General features: G+C 44.8%; 1 protein-coding gene across 1 annotated transcript in view; it reads left to right on the top strand.

Moving 5' to 3' along the window:
- The first annotated feature begins 332 nt into the window (after nucleotides 1–332).
- large1 (LARGE xylosyl- and glucuronyltransferase 1) overlaps nucleotides 333–18,343 on the top strand; it is a 107,892-nt gene continuing 89,881 nt past the window's right edge. Inside the window, exon 1 of the mRNA XM_069156379.1 lies at nucleotides 333–1,047. The gene's annotated coding sequence lies outside the window, so the exon portion shown is untranslated. The remainder of the gene's footprint in view (nucleotides 1,048–18,343) is intronic.

Here is an 18,343-nt window from a genome sequence, read left to right as displayed (position 1 = left end):
TTTCTAGATGGATCTGGCCCCGTTGCATTGGGGATTGTAACGAGTCGATGCAGCCTGACTGAAGTAGACCTCAGCTTAATTCTGAAACCAGTGGAGCAGTTTTTCACTAATTACCACTGACCACAATATGACTTATATTGTTTGCCGAAACTTGACCATTGTTGGAACAATATAGAAACAAACGCTTGACCTCAACGTAAAGTCTGCATTTCGACCTGATCTTGGAGTCTTGTCTTGATGGGCTCCATCTGCGGTTAATATATTTCAGTTGATGTTATGAATATGTCCAGATAAATGTGAGTGTGCCGTGAGCTCACTGCTCGGTCAGTCTAGCCCTGTTTCAGGCTGCTGAGGTTTTGAGTCCATCAGTGTTGTGGTCCAGTCCAGTCCAGTCCTGACTCCGGTCCGCTATGATCCACTCCTTTTTCTCCTCCATCCCTTCCCTGAATGCAGCGCTGTGATTGGATGCCGGCTGCTTGTCAGGAAGAAAGAGCTGCTGTGTTAAGGCCGAAAACTCAGACACAACCAGGACCTGGACGATACTGGAATACCTCAGTGGACGGGATACAAACTCGACCGGACACTCGGAGGACATGTTTAAGTAGCCGAGCTTCAGCGGAGCACCGACCGAGTCTCCGAGCTCCTGCTGCCGAGGCCGTCGCGGCTCTTCCTCCCGCCGACTATGTGTCGCTGTCTGCTGGTGACAGTAATCCAGACCCGCCGCTGTTTTAATGAGACTCAAGCTGCTGTGTGGCGACGCAGCCACCGACCTGTCTGAGATTTAAGTCTTCACTTAGCCCCGAGGAAACGTGTCGGCTGAGCTGTCGGTGCTGGTAGCCGGGGGCTGCCACCCAGACAAACATCCCGACATACGGCAGCAACCACATGGAAGAAGTCCGCGGCGGAGCGCCGTCTCATTCTGCGCCAGAACAAGTGTTGTGACGGACCTGCAGGCAGCAGACTCCCCGTGGAGCAGCACCGCGAGCCTCGCGCGATCTATCGGACTAAGACGTTTAAAAGCAGCAGTTTGAAGCTTCTCTGCATCAGGTAACGAGTCCAATCCGCACTTCTTCACGACAGCGACCTTTTACCTCAGCAGCCTCCTTCGAGTTGCTGGAACAGCTCGCCCCTGCGCGCGTGTGTGTGCGCGTGTGCGCGCGCGCGTGTGTGTGTGTGTGTGTGCGGGTTTCGCTTGTTATCGTAAACTCGAAAAGTCCTTCTGCTTAATTTTCCAGTCGGGCCTTTTGAAATGTGCGTGTTTGAATGCGGGTTGCGGGCAGACATGGAGCAGATGTCCTCTGCGTCCAAACCGACGCGGACCCCAGAACCCGGGCGAAGCGCTCCTTTCGTTCTCCAACGTAACAACACCACGCAGCGGATTAACAGCACGCGGCTTGGGAGCTGCTCCAGGGAGCTTTTGGTTATTCGGACTGAAAGCAGGATAAGCTGCGCGGACAGTCTGTCCCTGATTGTCTGATTAAGTGCGCTAATTGGAGTCCCTGTCCAGTTTTTGCGCGTGCTGTGAGTGAGCACGCGGATGCATCGACGGCCATACGTAAGACCGGCGCGAGCTGAGTGGCAACAGTTGCACCCAGAAACAGGCGACAGTGCAACACCGGGACCGGGATCGGTACCGGGACCGGTACCGGGGAGCGGGACCGGTACCGGGGAGCGGGGCGTGATGGCGGAAACTCATGTGAAGCAAACACATTTTTAATTTAGGCTACTAATCATTTTACTAACAACTAATTCTGTTTGGACAAGAAGTAATGTAGCACATTACACACGTTAAATGACTTGAAATACCCTAATTACACACAATATGACTAGCTACATAAAATAGGCTACATTAGCTGGCAATTCTATTATTTATTTGAAAATGTGACAGTTCTTGAACCATTTTGCCTTTAACCACAACTTACTTTTTATCGGGACCATTTTTTTCAGATGTTTTAATTTCAGCGAAACATTTTTTTTTCTTAATCTCTTTTTTCAGCATTTCATGGCTTCCCTGTGCAACGAGTGTGTATTCCAGAGTTACTTGGAAGATGAGATGAAGCCCTGATTTCCTCTTTGTGACATGACATGTTGGCTATATTCCAGTAGCTTTTAGAAGTGTGTACATAGGCGATCGTAATGAGGAGGAACAATGTGTCAGACCATGAAGAAACATGGGATCCTGAAGTGTATGACAGAAAGGAGCCGACGTGGAGATGCATGAAGGCAGCTTGTTTGTCCTGATGGGGTTCAGGTGTGTTGGAACTGCTGACTCCTCACTGGACGGCAACTAATGATGACCTCATCAGTGATTATTTACTCAAATAAGCCTTCAGTCGCAGAATGTAAAAACAAGACGATGCACGTTAGGGCGGCTGCCGATGGATGTTTTTGACCATTGTAACCGATTAATCATTAGGTCCATAAAATGTCAGAAAAAAGGTGATGAATGACATCACAGATCACCAGAGCATCAGATGTCCTCAGACTGCTTGTTTCGTCTGATCATTTAAATCCAAAGATATTCAGTTTATAGGACTCTAAAACAGAGAAAAAACACAAATCCTGACAAAGTGAAATCACGGAATATTTTCTGCTTAAATCATTTATTGTCTGTCAGTTAATCAATTGATTAGGTCACTAATAAGTCTAATACTTCAGTAATAACTCTAATCATTTTCAAGAGTCTTATTTTGCCCAACATTGCAATAACCTGGGTGTCAGTTTGAAATGATATTAAACAGAAATGCGATTGTGTGACTACAGTAGGTCAAATTGTTGATTGATCAACGACAAAACGTTCTCTTGAAAAGTGGGTCAGAATTAAAGCTTTGTTTTTGGAATTCTCACTGACGTCAAACCATGTGTGTTTGAAATACATACAATCACTTCCAGTCTAAGTGACCTACATGTTACAGATGACTGTGATCTCGATGTTTTTATAAGTTTAAGATTTGGAGGATGCACTCTGCACTCCTGAATTCTGATTTAAGCAGATTAATGCTGGGCATCATTTTCACAGGAAATCAAGATACATGTTTTATCCACTTTTTTTGCACAACTGGACCTTTACATAGATTTATAGTGGCTTATTCTTCTCTCAGGAGCACATCAAATATGATGACATTTTAATATAATCATACACATATCGCACCCTTCAATAAGGCCTCAGTGGGAATTGTTATTTTTGTATTTCTTTCACTTGATATTCTCCTGAAACACTGACTTCAGGTTAAACTCCCTCTGCAGCACAGCGACTATTTACTAACGACACAAAACGTATCTTAAATGGACGGTTTTCATTGTTACGGTGAGCATGTCTTCGTCCACTGTCCCCTTCGTCACTGTGTCCTTTCATAGCTGGATTATTATTGCGCTTGTACTGACGCTCCACTGCTTGCTTTTCCTCTCAATTGTCTACTAGCTAGCTAACTAATTAGCGTACCCATGATGCCGTTCAGCGGTGCAATTTTACACATTGTTTATGTGTTACAAATTGTTGAGTAAAGAGGGTTATTAATACTTGTTCTCACTGTGAGTATAAAGGCTGCACAGTGAATCTTAATAGTGTTATTGCTATGGTAGTCACCTGGATGTAATGTTAGTCACGAGTACACAGTTTGCTGCCTAATAATAAGTTACCGCAAATGCTTCACCGCTGCACCAGTACGGCTGCACGTCTACCACACAGGAAGGTCAAACTCAAACCGGGTCTGAATCCAGCTGCAACTGATGATTGGCTATGTGTGATCGAATCTGCGGATTTATTTGTTTTCTTCATTAATTGATTAATTGTTTGTTTTATGAAAATTCTGAGCATTATGACAAATGCCGTCGTAGGTGCTCTGAGCAATTGTGAAATGAGTTCCCAGTACGGAGGCGTGTGACGGGGCAGTCAGACGGGTCCTGCCGGGACCTTTAACTCGCTCACACACGTCAGGCCCCCGAGCCACAGAAAGATGGAGCCCGGGAGCAGAAAATCATTTCAATAGCACATTTTATGATCCACGTTTAAACATTCATGCATTTTTTTTTTCATCAAAGATCAAAGTTGTAAACAGGACACATGCCTCTATCTGCAGAGTTTCTCAGAAGATGTTTGAAGTGTTTCCTCCTGTGGCAGCCACATTATCTGTCCTCGAGGACAACCCCACCTGCATGTTTAAGATATACAAAGTTATTCTATGTTAATTCAATGGGTTTTTTTGGGGTGGAGACGGTGATGATATTAGTTTTGCTCTCTGCTGAATGTGAGCGGCGGCTGCTGCTCCGTCTGACAGGCGGTGGAGGCGGAAAGGACGCGCGCTCACCAGATCTCTGCTCCTTGGGATTTCTGGTCACTTCCACTGATAGGCAATCGTACATGGTATGATAACCATCACTTTTCATACCCCAGTACACCGCGGCAACCCTGGTGGCGATGCTGGGTCTTCACCACACAGGCACAACAATTTCAAGCCAGATCCAGATGAGATCTTCTTCTTCCCGTACGACGCTCGTACGCCGTCCGGTCGGCGAGTTCACCTCCGAGGATGCAGCGTTTAGATTTACACACTGAAACCTAATGAGTCAATAACCGTGAGACAATCAGAAGACAGTCGATACCTCCGTCTGTCCCCGGACACGCGGGGTATCGGTGTTGTGCCTGTTTGTCTTCGTTAATGAGCGTGGAGGCGGACTCTCGGGGGGATGTATGGTGGAACGGCAAACAAGCCTGTTCTGTCCACTGCTTCATTGATTTCCTCGTTCGGGCCCGGCAGCATTAAATGGCCACATTTCAGGTGATGCACTCATCACCACGTAATCACTGGAGATATTCTGGAAGTTAATTCTCCTCCGCTGGAGATAAGATGGGACTCTGAAACCAGCGCTGGATGAGCGGTGGAGCTGATAGAGGAACATGTTGACGCTACAGACTGAGGGACTGTTAATATATTCATAATAGATCTGCCAGGCAACATGTAGAAAAGGGGATATTCATTTATTCAGTAAATTGTGGAGGAAAAACACATTTCAAAAAACAAAAAACAGGCTTCCCTTCGTGCAGTGTTGTCATTGGTTCTGTATGTGGTGCTGCTACAGAGAGAGAGGATGATAAACAAGTCATTTACTGGAGTTAATTGGAACTGTGTGATAGCATGTCCCTCACCAGATTTATTGCACCTAACAGATTCCTATCAGGACACTTGAATCATTTCATTTAAAACAAGAGGGAGCAGCCGCGTCGGACTGACGACCGCCTCCACATCCTGATTACCTGAACATCTAACTGAGCGGATGGACGCCCTGCTGTATTCAAATGTTATTACTCTGACTGGAAAACATCTAATGAATAAACATAAGGTTTTATTTTCACATTATTCATACAGTACGTGCTTATTTGTGCTGATGTTTTTCACATTAACAGTGTAGTTTAGACATTAGTAAACTGTGCATTATGTACAGGTCAAGGCTCAGAGAATTGTTTTATGTTGATGTTTTACAGCGAGATAAGTTCAGGCTGCTTCATCCTCGGATCTTTATCTGACAGATGTAGTTATATTTCAGTGTCAGGAACTTGAGCTGACGTACACATCCAGACACCATCTTGTAATCAGTGCTGTCAGTGATGAATCACATTTAGTCTGGTTACAGTTACAGAGGTTTTTTTTTTCTAAAATGCGACTCCTCCAGAGAGCAGAGAGGCTCAGCTGCTCTCAGCTATAAAGGATGTTGCTCTAACTGTGAACGTAATGGATGTACATTCACTGAGTGTGCCGGAGGGAACGGGAGGCTCGGCCGGGGCCGGGCAGTTTGTCAGCCGTACAAAAAGTGCAGTAAAATGTAGGATGGTGTCATTAAGACTATCGTTATTTCAGCTTCGCTTCAAATAGAATCACTACCTAGATTAATCATTGCTTTAATGCACGACACAGTGAGCATACTAAGTGACCCAAATCAAGCCCAGATGTGAGACCAACAGCTGCATGTTGGGTCGGGCTCTTTGCTAAATGCATCGTCTGCAGCAGTGATGCTACATGAAGTTGATGGAACAAAGAGGAGCTGTTGTATATTTAGAAATGATAATCATGCACAAACTGTAATGTGGGTCTCATTCAGTTCCATTGTGATGAGCTCCGTCAGCTCCCACTTCATGTTGGTGTAATGCAGTGACACAGGTTTTACATGTGGAAATCATCTGCCCACAGATCCACAGTAACTCCTCCTCTTCACATCTTCACATCCCACCGCCAGTGTTTCACAAGTGTTTTATCCTATTTCCTGATTTGGCGTGTTTCCTTGATTTGTGTGCTTCTGGCGGGTAAACGTTGTTAAACGGCTTCTTTTTTCTCGGGTTTGTTTTTAGGGTTGTTATTTCCTACTTTGTGCTGCAGACAAAGTTTATACATCCTTCTGGAATTTAGTCATTAAAAACATGAATCCTTGAATAGTTTGTGTGTCGATGTTTGACAGAGTGTCTGCAGCGGGAGGAGAACGTATTTCCTGTCCAAACTGAAAGACGGTGTGGAGGTTACGCTGATGTGTCGTAAGATCAGGAGTTTGCACGTGCGTGTTTTATTTTGAAAATTGACCGGATTCTCTTAGTTTTTCTCGGACCGACTTCCTGTCCGGCCGATCTGCTCTGTTCAGCTCAGCTCACTGCGGGTCCGTCAGAAATAGCATTTAGCGCCGCAGACCGGAGACCCGGTTCAGGGACGCTGCTGGTGATATGAAGCATCCACTTTAATGACTGCGATTCACTCCTGTAGCCGCGTCGGAGACGCAACCGCTGGAAAATAGACCGTGTCGTAGGCTTTCACTATAAATCCTGACTGCTCATCCTCAGGAAAACATTATATTTGATATTCAGTTGGAATTATTTGACTGTTATAAATCATCGCCTTCAAGAAAGCTGATGGGAAGCATGTCTTCATTCTCATTTTTGACATGAGGGCCATTATTTCCTGTGTGGCTCTTAACTGTAGATCTGTGGACTGAGCAGTGCTTTGCTCTCTAATGACAGTCGGAGTTGTGGTCGAGCAGCTGGCTTTACTTGGCAGAGTTTTCAATGCACCTCATTTCATGTTATTGTTTTGAGAGAGTCCTAAACATAACTTTTTGATGCATGTTTGTCCTGTCACATCTAATCTCACAACGCCTGGTAGTCACAAGTTCTTCTTCTTCTTCTTCTTCTTCTCAAGCGTTTGCAGTTATTAGTTTGTCGACAGCATGTCAGCAGAGCTTCTAAATAAGGATGTTTGTGTGGCGTGATGAAGAGTCGATGTGAAACAGAAAGCAGCGAGGTGTGGCTGGTCGTTGTGCGGCGGAGTGAATGTTCACTGGCCTGAAGAGATGCCGCTGAGATAACCTCTGACATCCTCTCTGAATGGACCGCCACTTCTCTTTCCATCCTCATTCTGCAGCGAGTGGTCGTAGGGGTGTAATTCAGAGGCCGTTACCAGGCTGGTGTCACGGCTGCTTACCACCAACATGTTTCTGTCTCCTGAAACAGCAGGTTAACTGTCTGTCGGGATGCGGCCGAGGGTTGGATGCTGCCGAGGGTTGGATGCGGCCGAGGGTTGGATGCGGCCGAGGGTTGGATGCTGCCGAGGGTTGGATGCGGCCGAGGGTTGGATGCTGCCGAGGGTTGGATGCGGCCGAGGGTTGGATGCTGCCGAGGGTTGGATGCTGCCGAGGGTTGGATGCGGCCGAGGGTTGGATGCGGCCGAGGGTTGGATGCTGCCGAGGGTTGGATGCTGCCGAGGGTTGGATGCTGCCGAGGGTTGGATGCGGCCGAGGGTTGGATGCGGCCGAGGGTTGGATGCGGCCGAGGGTTGGATGCTGCCGAGGGTTGGATGCGGCCGAGGGTTGGATGCTGCCGAGGGTTGGATGCGGCCGAGGGTTGGATGCTGCCGAGGGTTGGATGCTGCCGAGGGTTGGATGCTGCCGAGGGTTGGATGCCGGCAGGCTGAGCGTCGGTCGTACGGCTGAGATCTGTGCTAACGTGCAGTTCTAGAGATACACTGGCTGAAACCTGATTTTCATATGATTTGCATAAACTGCTTTCTGTGTGCGCAAATATATATATATATATATATCACCTTTCTTTTTTTTATTCTTTCTTTTAAACATAATTACAGTTATCAGTCTATTTATTCCTAATTATCTAATATTCATGTTTCCCTGTAGCTCCTGGGTGGTGAATCGTTTGTGTCATTAATGAGGAGGCTGCTGAATAAACGTCCTCTCCACCCGCTGTCACCAACCACCGCTAAATGACAGGATCATTTTCATCTCTAACTGTTAACACTCGTCAAGCAGACGCACCAAGAACCATCAATGTCGCTGGAAAGTTGTTGAGATTCTTCTCTTGTCAGATTAAAACTAATAATCTAAAAATATGAAGGTAAAAAAGGATTTTGTCATCCTCACTATTTTATTTTTGTCACGTCATCTGAATGGCTGAGTCATGAATACACAGAAAAATTATTTAGCATGTCAACAAATAAACATTTGAGATAACAGTATAAAGTTTTAGTTTCCATCAGTGATGCAGCCACTCAGAAACGTATACACTTAAAATAATGGAAGAACGTCCTTCAGTTTAGCATAAGCAGCATAGAAACATGTGCACACAGATATAATAATTGAAGTGTACATTACAGCGTTTGTCAATACTTCCTTCTTGTTGCCCTCAGGAGGAGTTGTTGACACGCACACTTCCACTGTTTACAGAACACAGTTCATACGACTGCAGAGAGCTGCTGGTTCTGGAAGGGTTTAACACAACTGTACGTTTATGTTGTGCCACCGGTTTCAGATGAGTCAAAATACTACAATACCCATAAGCATCAGCTGTCGTCGCCATGGTGAAGAGGCCGGTCAGTCGCAAATCAGAGCATTAGTAAATTTAAACGCTTCATTGTTACTGCTGAGAACAAAACGTGTTGCCACAGTCGTCCGTTTCACACCCAGAATTCGGACGGGAATTAATTATAGCTGCAGATTGTGTTTTCAGATTTCACAGCAGTGTCAGCTTCACCTTCCTCCTGCAGGCAGCACACATCTTAGACGATATTTCAGCTCTGTGATCAGATGTTTCATCTGAAGATGTGTAGTTAATATCGACATAAGTGATTGTACACAGACTACTTTTAATCTTTTGTACTGATGGCTGAATGGGAGACTTCCAGCTGATCTGATCTGTAGCCGGAGGGGAGGGAGGGTGAGAGGGAGGGGAGGGAAGGGAGGGTGGCTCGCCTGGATCTGCTTCATGAGTTATTAAGTTGACTTCACTGACATTCAGCACAGAGCAGAAACAGGACGAACGAAACGGGAACACGTGCTGATGTGTTGCTTTATTTGTCCCTTGATTCCCATCATCTGTCTCCGTTACCATGACAGTGACATGCAGAGTCAGGTGACCACGCAGGACCATGTGTGACTGTTAGTTTGCTGTGCTGATGAGGGAGATGATTCCATCAGCATCGCTCGTGTTTGTGGAGCTCGTCTCCTTCTCATATCACAGCTGTTCTCCAGCAGTGACGTCACTCCCTCTTCATCTCCAGGAATTCACAATGTTTTTTGTTGCGATCAAAAATGTTTGATTTTGCAGCAGACTTTCTCAAAAGTTGTGATGTCATTTGCAGCAATTTAAAAAAAAATTTTTTTGCAGTAAAATTGGAATTGGGGGAATTTAAAAAAAAAAAAAAAAAAAAAAAAATTTAAACCGCAACCTGATAAACAAATATATGGAAACAATTCCTGTGATAATAATCCTGCTGCACATCACAGACATATTTTAGTTCTAATATTCTTTTATGTATTTATTGAACTTAGAGGGCCGTGGAGATAAAAGGTCCTAAAAGCTCCTCAAAGGTCCTAAAAGCTGCGTATGTTTCCAGAACAGACCGTCTGTGACTGGAATATAGAAACAAGGATTACATCAGCTGTCAAAATAAGAGCTTTAGATGCTGTTTAATTCATGTTCATTCAACACATAGACCTGCTGGATGAAACAAACAAAGAGACGTCTCTGACAACTGGACGTGTGGAGAAAACTCATTTAACATCCAGTAATATGGAATCACTTCCTTTGATCACAAACATTTAATCACTTCATTTTAATGTGAAGGACACATTTCACTTCCTGTTTCTCCTCTTGTTCCTGTTCCTCTGGTGAACAGAGTTTTATTTGGAGATGAAAACGGGAGCAGAGACTTTCTGATTGGAAATGAGGAGTTATTTTTATTAATAAAGATGCTTTACTTTTTTTTAAAGACTTACTTTATGCCGTTAACACTTTCAGCACAGCTTCTGTTGACGACCTTTTTGTTGAGAAATCGCTGTAATTTTAAAAAAGCGCAAGCTATTTGCGGGAGCAAATATTGCAGAAATGACTTGAGTTTGCGTTGCGATCACAAGATCCCGATTTCCTGGAGGAACTCCCTCTTGTGCTCTGAAGGCCAAATGTTGCATGAGGCCTGCGCCTCCTTCCAGATCTGAGTTCAGACCAGCTGCAGTGTGTCGGTCGGTCTGGTTGTCAGCTGAGTGAGTCTGCTGCTCTGCCTCACTAACATTACATATATGATGGTCTTTATGCAATACTTTGCCTTCACTTTGCCAAACAACTTATTAAATCCATAATGCTTTCAAATATTTACATTTTTCTGAAGGTCAACCACAAGATAACTCATCCCAGCCGTATATTTCAGGTTATTAAAGATGAAAGATTTTCACAGGACAGATGGAAACATCAGCGTCTCTCGGGCGTCTCCGTGTCGTCTGCTGGATTTAAGTGATAAAGACAAACATTTAATAGCAGGATGCTGAAGTTGATGACAAAACGATGTGGATGGAATGCAAATGTATGAAGTGAAGCATTCAGACGCACCTGGAGCAGAGAGTCAGCAAGCCAAACGTTGGATCAACAAATGAGCAGCAGGACAACGGAGCGATGCACTGCAGTCAGTAAACATGGAGCAGGTCAGCTGCTGGGGAAGATAGCGCCCAGTTAACATGGCCGACGCTGAACATCGGCCAACGTGCTGTCTGGGCTGATTTCTCTTCACGAGCCTGTTAGACTGGTTCTGAATGGGAGCCAGAGATAACATGAAATGGAAAACAGGCAGGCCTCCAGTGATCTTCTGTAGTCTGCAACAATCTATGTATGTTTATATGTCAGATAAAAGTAACGAGCAGCAAGCTAAAGTTCAGTAATTGTGTTATTCAATTGGAAGTTGTTGCATTGTGTTACAGAATTAAAGTAACATGTTACTGTAACAGTGCTGGAAAAAACACCAACGATGATTAAATGTAATTTCTTTTGCTGTGTTTGGGTCCAGATTTAAGAATATTTGAATTGTCATTGAAATATAAAAAGTCTGTCTGTGATGGACTGGGACCTTCACCCAAAGTCAGCTGGGATAGGCTCCACCCCCCTGTAACCCTGTTCAGGACACAGTGGATATAGATGATGGTTATTGATATGATCAGTGTTGTGGATAAAAAGACTAAATGGATAAAGGCAAATAATACAACAGTCTGATAGATACAAAAACATGACATCACAAAGCAGCCTTTAAAACGGGTGGGCAAACTACGGCCCACGGGCCACATCCGGCCCGTTGGTCTTTTTAATCCGGCCCGCCGAAGATTGGTACAGAATTGCCCAAATCAAATCATATCATAATTATGACTGCATTCATTTGACCTTGTCCTGTAATACCTGGCGGTCCACCAGGTGGCGCACTAGGCGCAGTGATACATTGATTTGATTTTGCGGAGGCCGGGCTGCTCTCTGTTGTTACTCTGCTGCTGCTCTGAACACATCTGCAACAATGAACGGGCCAAAGAAAAGAAAAGTCGACAGCGAGCCCCGAGTGTTTCATAAGGAACGGACGACTAAATACTTTTTCACTGAAGTCCGGTCGAAGGCTGTGTGTCTTATTTACCAAGAAACCGTTACGGTTTTAAAGGAATACAACATCAGCTGTCATTTTTCCACCAAGCATGCTAATTGCGCTAAAAACCAGTCAACGCAGGAACGGACGGCGACCGCTCGGAGGTCGGCAGATCGTTTGCAGGATCAGCAAAACACCTTCATCTGACAAACTGCCATCCAAGAATCAAGCACGAAGGCAAACTATTTACTGGCATTCAAATTAGCAAAGACCAGCAAGCCTTTCTCCGAAGGGGAGTTTCTCAAAGAGACAGCAGGTGTCTTGTGTCCTGAGAGCAAGAACAAATTAGAAAACATGAGCTCATCACGCAGGACGGTGACTCGCCGTGTTGAGATGATTGACGAAGACTTGGCTAGCAAGCTAAACAAAAAAGCGGAGTCATTTACATTATATTTCTTGGCACTGGACGAAAGTAATGACATAAAGGACACCGCTCAGCTTTTAATTTTTATCAGAGGGATTAATGACAATTTTGAGATAACGGAGGAGTTTTTGGCCGTGGAATCCCTGAAGGGGAAAACGCGGGGAGAGGACTTGTATGACGGCGTGTCGGGGGTCATCGAGAGGCTCCAGCTACCTCGGAGTAGCTCGCCAACGTTACCACAGACGGATCGCCAAATCTAACTGGAAAAAACATTGGGTTGCTCAAAAGAATCCAGGAGAGGGTGAAAGAGGACAACCCTGAGCAGGAGGTCATTTTCTTACACTGTGGAAATCCGTCCTGCAGCTCGACCACGTAGTGAAGCCAGTTGTAGAAGTGGTTAACTTTATTGGAGCGAGAGGACTTCACCATCCTCAGTTTATTAAGTTTCTTGAAGAAAATGACTCTGATCACCAGGACTTGCTTCATCACTCCAACGTCCGCTGGTTAAGTTTGGGGAAAGTATGTCAACGAGTGTTGGAGCTCAAACAGGAGATTATCGCATTTTTGGAGCTACTTGAGAAAGCTGACGATTTTCCTGAGCTGAGTGACACAGATTGTCTTTGTGATTTGTCTTTTGCTGTGGACGTACTGACACACATGAATGAGCTGAACGTGAAGCTACAAGGGAAAGACCAGTTTGTGCATGAAATGTACACAAACGTCAGAGCCTTCAAAACCAAGCTAGCTTTATTCTCAAAGCAAATGTCAAACAAGTCATTTGCTCATTTCCCCACACTGGCTACGCTGAAAGACGTCCTCGACATGAAGACATACAGGAAATCACTGGACAACCTGCACGGAGAATTCTGCCATCGGTTCTCTGATTTTGGAAAAATTGACAAGTCACTTCAGCTGGTGTCTTGTCCCTTCAGCTGGTGTCCTGTCCCTTCAGCTGGTGTCGTGTCCCTTCAGCTGGTGTCCTGTCCCTTCAGCTGGTGTCGTGTCCCTTCAGCTGGTGTCCTGTCCCTTCAGCTGGTGTCCTGTCCCTTCAGCTGGTGTCCTGTCCCTTCAGCTGGTGTCTTGTCCCTTCAGCTGGTGTCCTGTCCCTTCAGCTGGTGTCGTGTCCCTTCAGCTGGTGTCCTGTCCCTTCAGCTGGTGTCCTGTCCCTTCAGCTGGTGTCCTGTCCCTTCACACGAGACCCTGAAACGGCGCCACAGGAGCTGCAGTTGGAACTGATTGATCTCCAATGTGACACCGTCTTAAAGGAGAAGTTCAACTCTCTTAAACTGGATGAGTTTTATGCTTCATTAAGCGCTGCCACATTTCCAAACATCCAGAAGATGTCCCAGAAGATGCTGGTGTTGTTTGGCTCTACGTACGTGTTTGAACAGACTTTTAGTGTGATGAACACCAACAAAGCACCTCACAGATCCCAGTTGAGTGATGAACACCTCAGATCTGTTCTGAGAACACAACAAAACTAACACCAGACTTCGATGCACTGGCAAAGAAGGGTGATCAACAACACTGTTCCCACTAAAAGTGAATGTACGTATTAACACTGTAATGCCTTTTTTATGTTTATGTTTGATATGTATGCATCTGGTGCTGGCCCGGCCCGTCTGTCAAATTTTAAAAGTCAATGTGGCCCCTGAGTCCAAAACGTTTGCCCACCCCTGCTTTAAAACCAGGAAAAGACAACACTATGACAACATTATCCAAAATCTGAGATGTTATCTAGTGTCAATGTAATATTAATACATTGTTTTCTGCCTCTTTCATTTAATCACAGACTGAATATAATGTGTCTGCTGTTGCGTTGGAATATTTTGGCTCTAACAGCGCACCGAGACGGGCTGCAACATTTCATTGATCCTTTTTTTCTGCCTTTGTGGATTCGGCCGGCTCGAGACACTAAAAGACCCAAAAAAAGTAGCTGCAGGTTTTTTACACCCCATGAAGGTTGAATTATTGACCCGATATATTGAGTAATTATCAAACTATTGGATGATTCAGACATATGGTGGCTCCATTGATGCTGCAGTGCGTCCTGTTCCATTGTTATAGTATTGTTTCCACACGTATATGACCTGCTGGCCCACAACGTCTGGTGACCCCTTTTTATTATTCGCCCGAGACAAACGAGTGGACAATCTCTATTCACCTGTCTCTGCTGTGTGTGTGTGTGTGTGTGTGTGTGTGTGTGTGTGTGTGTGTGTGTGTGTGTGTGTGTGATATATAGCAGTACAAAATACACAGAGGAGAGGAGACGAGAGAAACTAGCACGATCATCAATGGCAGCAAAACGCAGCCGAGACACTGAGCTGAGAGGAAAGGTGCACATGAACGCACCGTCGTGTAAACTGTGGGCTCCAACCTGGCGACCGTTACACCACAACACCTTTTCAAATGGTTTTTGTCACATACGAGTTGCGTGCTCCGCAGTAACAGAGAGGAGACCAGAGGTTTTTCTGTCGAGCAAGCATCTTCCAACAGCCTGCACGAGGCATTTAGGGAACACGGTAAATTAGAGTGTCGACTGATAGTTAGCGTTTTATCTGTAAATTGTATTGACAGAAAATAACCTGGATGAGACTCCTTTGCTGTAAAGTGCGTGAGTCTGCTCACCCGCTATACCACATGACGCCCTGAATAAAGGATGAACCGAGGAAACACCCTGATTCTTTCTCCTGAAGCATTAAGTCACCGATGCAGTAATCAGCTGAAAGTCTGCCACTCTAGTTCCACCAAACCTGAATATTTCTTGTTCACATCCCGTCATTTAGTAAGTAAAGACTGTTTCAGTGGAGTACTTCCTGTTTGGAGATGCAATAGGTTATTCGTTATTTCCCATCGATTTATTTTGATTCATTTGAATTCCCTGAACATTGAATTTTGAGTGTGCTTTGTTCCCTCTGTGATCGTTTTCAGTTCCACTGTGTAGTTATAATCAGTAGATATTAGATAAAGGCCATGACATCACTGTCTCAGCAAGCAGCCGCTATGAAAATCCTGCAGATGTTCCAGCTGTTCCTCCGACTCATGATCAGCTGCTGGCCTCGGAGCAGATATGTTGGTGTTTCCTTTGTGTTCCTGACAGCGGCGGTAGACAGCGACCGGCCAGTCAATCCTTTTTTTCACTTTTTTTCTCAAAGTCTCTTGTAGCACGTGTGATATTTTTGATGTTTCGTTTTCACCTCGGGCGTCTCTCTGAGATCCATGCTTACTTTAGCGTGAAGGCTGTCATTGCCAAGGGCATGTGATATTGATTTGTGGAGAGGAGGCTAGATATTGACCCGGTGGGACGTCTGAAGAAAACCACTCCACCCAGCTGACACCGAGCTGCAGTCCTCCACAGCTTCCTGCCACGTTCTGATGGGTCTGCTCCACTTTTACGTTTACCATTCTGCTCCTGAACCACTCGGGGGGGCTTTTCTTTTCTATTTAGCTCAGTGTTGGTGAGTGTAGCTGTTTTGTCCTGTTGAAGACATGCAGGTTTCTAAAGGCTGCCTCCCTGAGGAGACGGGAAGACACCAGCTGTTGGACAGTTTATAATCCTGACAATTAGAATACAACTGAACAGAAAATGTAATGAAATGTGCTGTTTCAGCAGTTTTCCTAATGTTGTTGTTGTTGTTGTTATCCTGTATCTCCAGAACCGACTGCATCTCTGCTGACCTAGTTTCTTTCAGAATTTTGTCATCAACCCGCTTCTGAAGTTCTGGTGACGTCTCACCTGCCAGTTTGTTGCATTATGCTTCTGGCTTTTTTAATTTATTTTATGGTTTGGTTACTTTTCAGATGTTAATAATTACAAAACTATTGCCTTTCTCTCTCTGTTCTGTGTCATGTGATTTGTTTTCAACGTATGTACTGACTTATGAAGCTGCGGCACATCTCCGGAGAAAACAGAGAAAGCAGAAGAAGTCGTGCGGGAGAAGGCAACACAAACAGGAACAACCACTTCTGGGTTTGATGATGTTGCTTGATATTATCAGACAGTTTCTCCTTGGATGGAGTTGCAGCGGTGGAGGTGAAGAATGTATGCATGTGTGTATGTGTATATGTATGTGTATATGTATGTGTATATGGATGTATGTGTGTGTGTGTGTGTGTGTGTGTGTAACGATCTTTTGTGTGCTTGAGTATAGACATTACATTTGAACACAGTGATGAGAGAGATAAATGTCCGTCTAGGTTACACATTCAAGATTTAGGAAAATGCACTTTTATTGATCTTAATACAATTTGTATCTTTACAACCATTTATTAATCCCCAAAAATATATTAGCAACCAACTTCATACAGTAAACTCGTATAATAGAAATATTGCAACAATCCAGAGGGTCTGTACCTCCGGCCCATGCATCTTCCCATTTCCTCCCTCCTCCCTTCACAGTCCTCCTCAAACACCCATTCTCCTCCTCCTCCTCCTTCTCCTCCTCCTCCCGTCCTGCTTCTCCTTCACTTCCTCTGTTCTTCCCTGCACTCACATCACAGCTCCTGTCCTGTCTAGTGGGAGATAACAACAACTTGTAAAACTACTTAGAAACCTTAATTTATCCACACACACACAAAAAAAACGGGATCCATTTGCTTCCCTTTCAAAATATAGATGTCCGCCCCCAACTTTACTTAAGAAACTGCTGACTCAGCACAGGCATCATCATCTGAAAATTCAAATGGCGAACCAGCTGTTTGTTCGACTGATAACTCTGTTGTTAGCAAAGTGTTGATTTATTCAATGTAATGAGATTTTTAAAGATAAACTAACTTATACAATGTTTCTTTAAGGTAATCTTTCCTGAATAATATGTAACACCAGTATCTCTGTGAGGTAATGGATCGGTTGCCTTGGAGACTGACAGTTTTCATGCATCATGGTGGTCCTCCTGCATAACAAGGAACAGGAACAAGGAAACAGTTGTGGAAATGGTTGCTATCTTTGTATCAAGATGAATCCTCCAAATCTACCCAGGGATTGTTGTTATGAAGCATCCATCCAACGCAAAACTAAACAACTTCTCTCTCCTCCTCTCCTCCTCTCTTCCTCTTCCCCTCCCCTCCCCTCCCCTCTCCCCTTCATTTTTGGATGTAACTTACAAAAGATCTGCAAAAGTGAGTGCATTTTTCAGTGACATTGAGAAGTTCATCCGATCTGTTGGGGTGGTGCAGAGACGGGTGGGGTTTGATCTTTTAGATGAAAGAAAGCCTTTCCGTCTGAAAGAACACATCACAGGCCTGAGAAAAGTAAAAAAAATGTAAAAGTGTTCAAAAAACAAGTAAACAGTTTAACATGATCATGTGTCACATGGGACTTTCCACTGCTTATTTCTGGTCTTGTTTTGCCTCCTTCTATCCTCTGACCTTTCTATGCAGAACTTCAATTCAGGGTCTTTAAACATCAATGGTGGGAGGGACAGGCATGAAAGAGCACTAATACTGGAAGTTGTAAATCAAAAAAGGTTGGAAATCACATACTTAGATCTGTTGGATACATGGAGAGTCAAACACCCACAAACCAGACAGTCCACATGGGTTAGGGTCAGAATAACAGGGTTTACATCTTAGTCTCCATTCCAGACTGACAAACTGCACAATCAGTCCAGTTGGGTTCACCGACCACCACCTCGTCAGTTTAGACTCGATAACCTCACCGGGTGAAAAGGTTAACTCGTACTGCCATTTTAATAGCAAACTTCTGCAGGACAGCACTTTTTGTCAGCGTTTTGTGGTTCTTTGGCAGCACTGGAGAACTGAAAAAGTTAAGCTAAAATCAAGTCTGCTGTCAAAGACCATGAAGCAAACATAAAAGTATTGAGGAGGCTGCCAGAGAGACCCGGATCCCAGTGTGGGCCGACTGCTGCAGGAGAGGAGGTTGGAGTTGAGATCCTTCCTGCAACAGAGAGTGAAGGGAGCTCTGGTCAGGTCTCGCTTTTTCCAGTTGAAGGACATGGATGCCCCGAGCTCCTCCTTCTTCAACCTGGAGAGATCGTTGGAGCAGAGGAAGCAGATGACCTGTCTGAAGCTCCCAGGAGGA

The sequence above is a fragment of the Embiotoca jacksoni genome, unplaced genomic scaffold (assembly GCF_022577435.1).
Source record: "Embiotoca jacksoni isolate LCO1_2020_lvr unplaced genomic scaffold, fEmbJac1.0.p SCAF_21, whole genome shotgun sequence".
NCBI lineage: Eukaryota > Metazoa > Chordata > Actinopteri > Embiotocidae > Embiotoca > Embiotoca jacksoni.
Note: the sequence above shows the minus strand (reverse complement) of the source record. Positions and strands in the feature narration are given on the sequence as shown.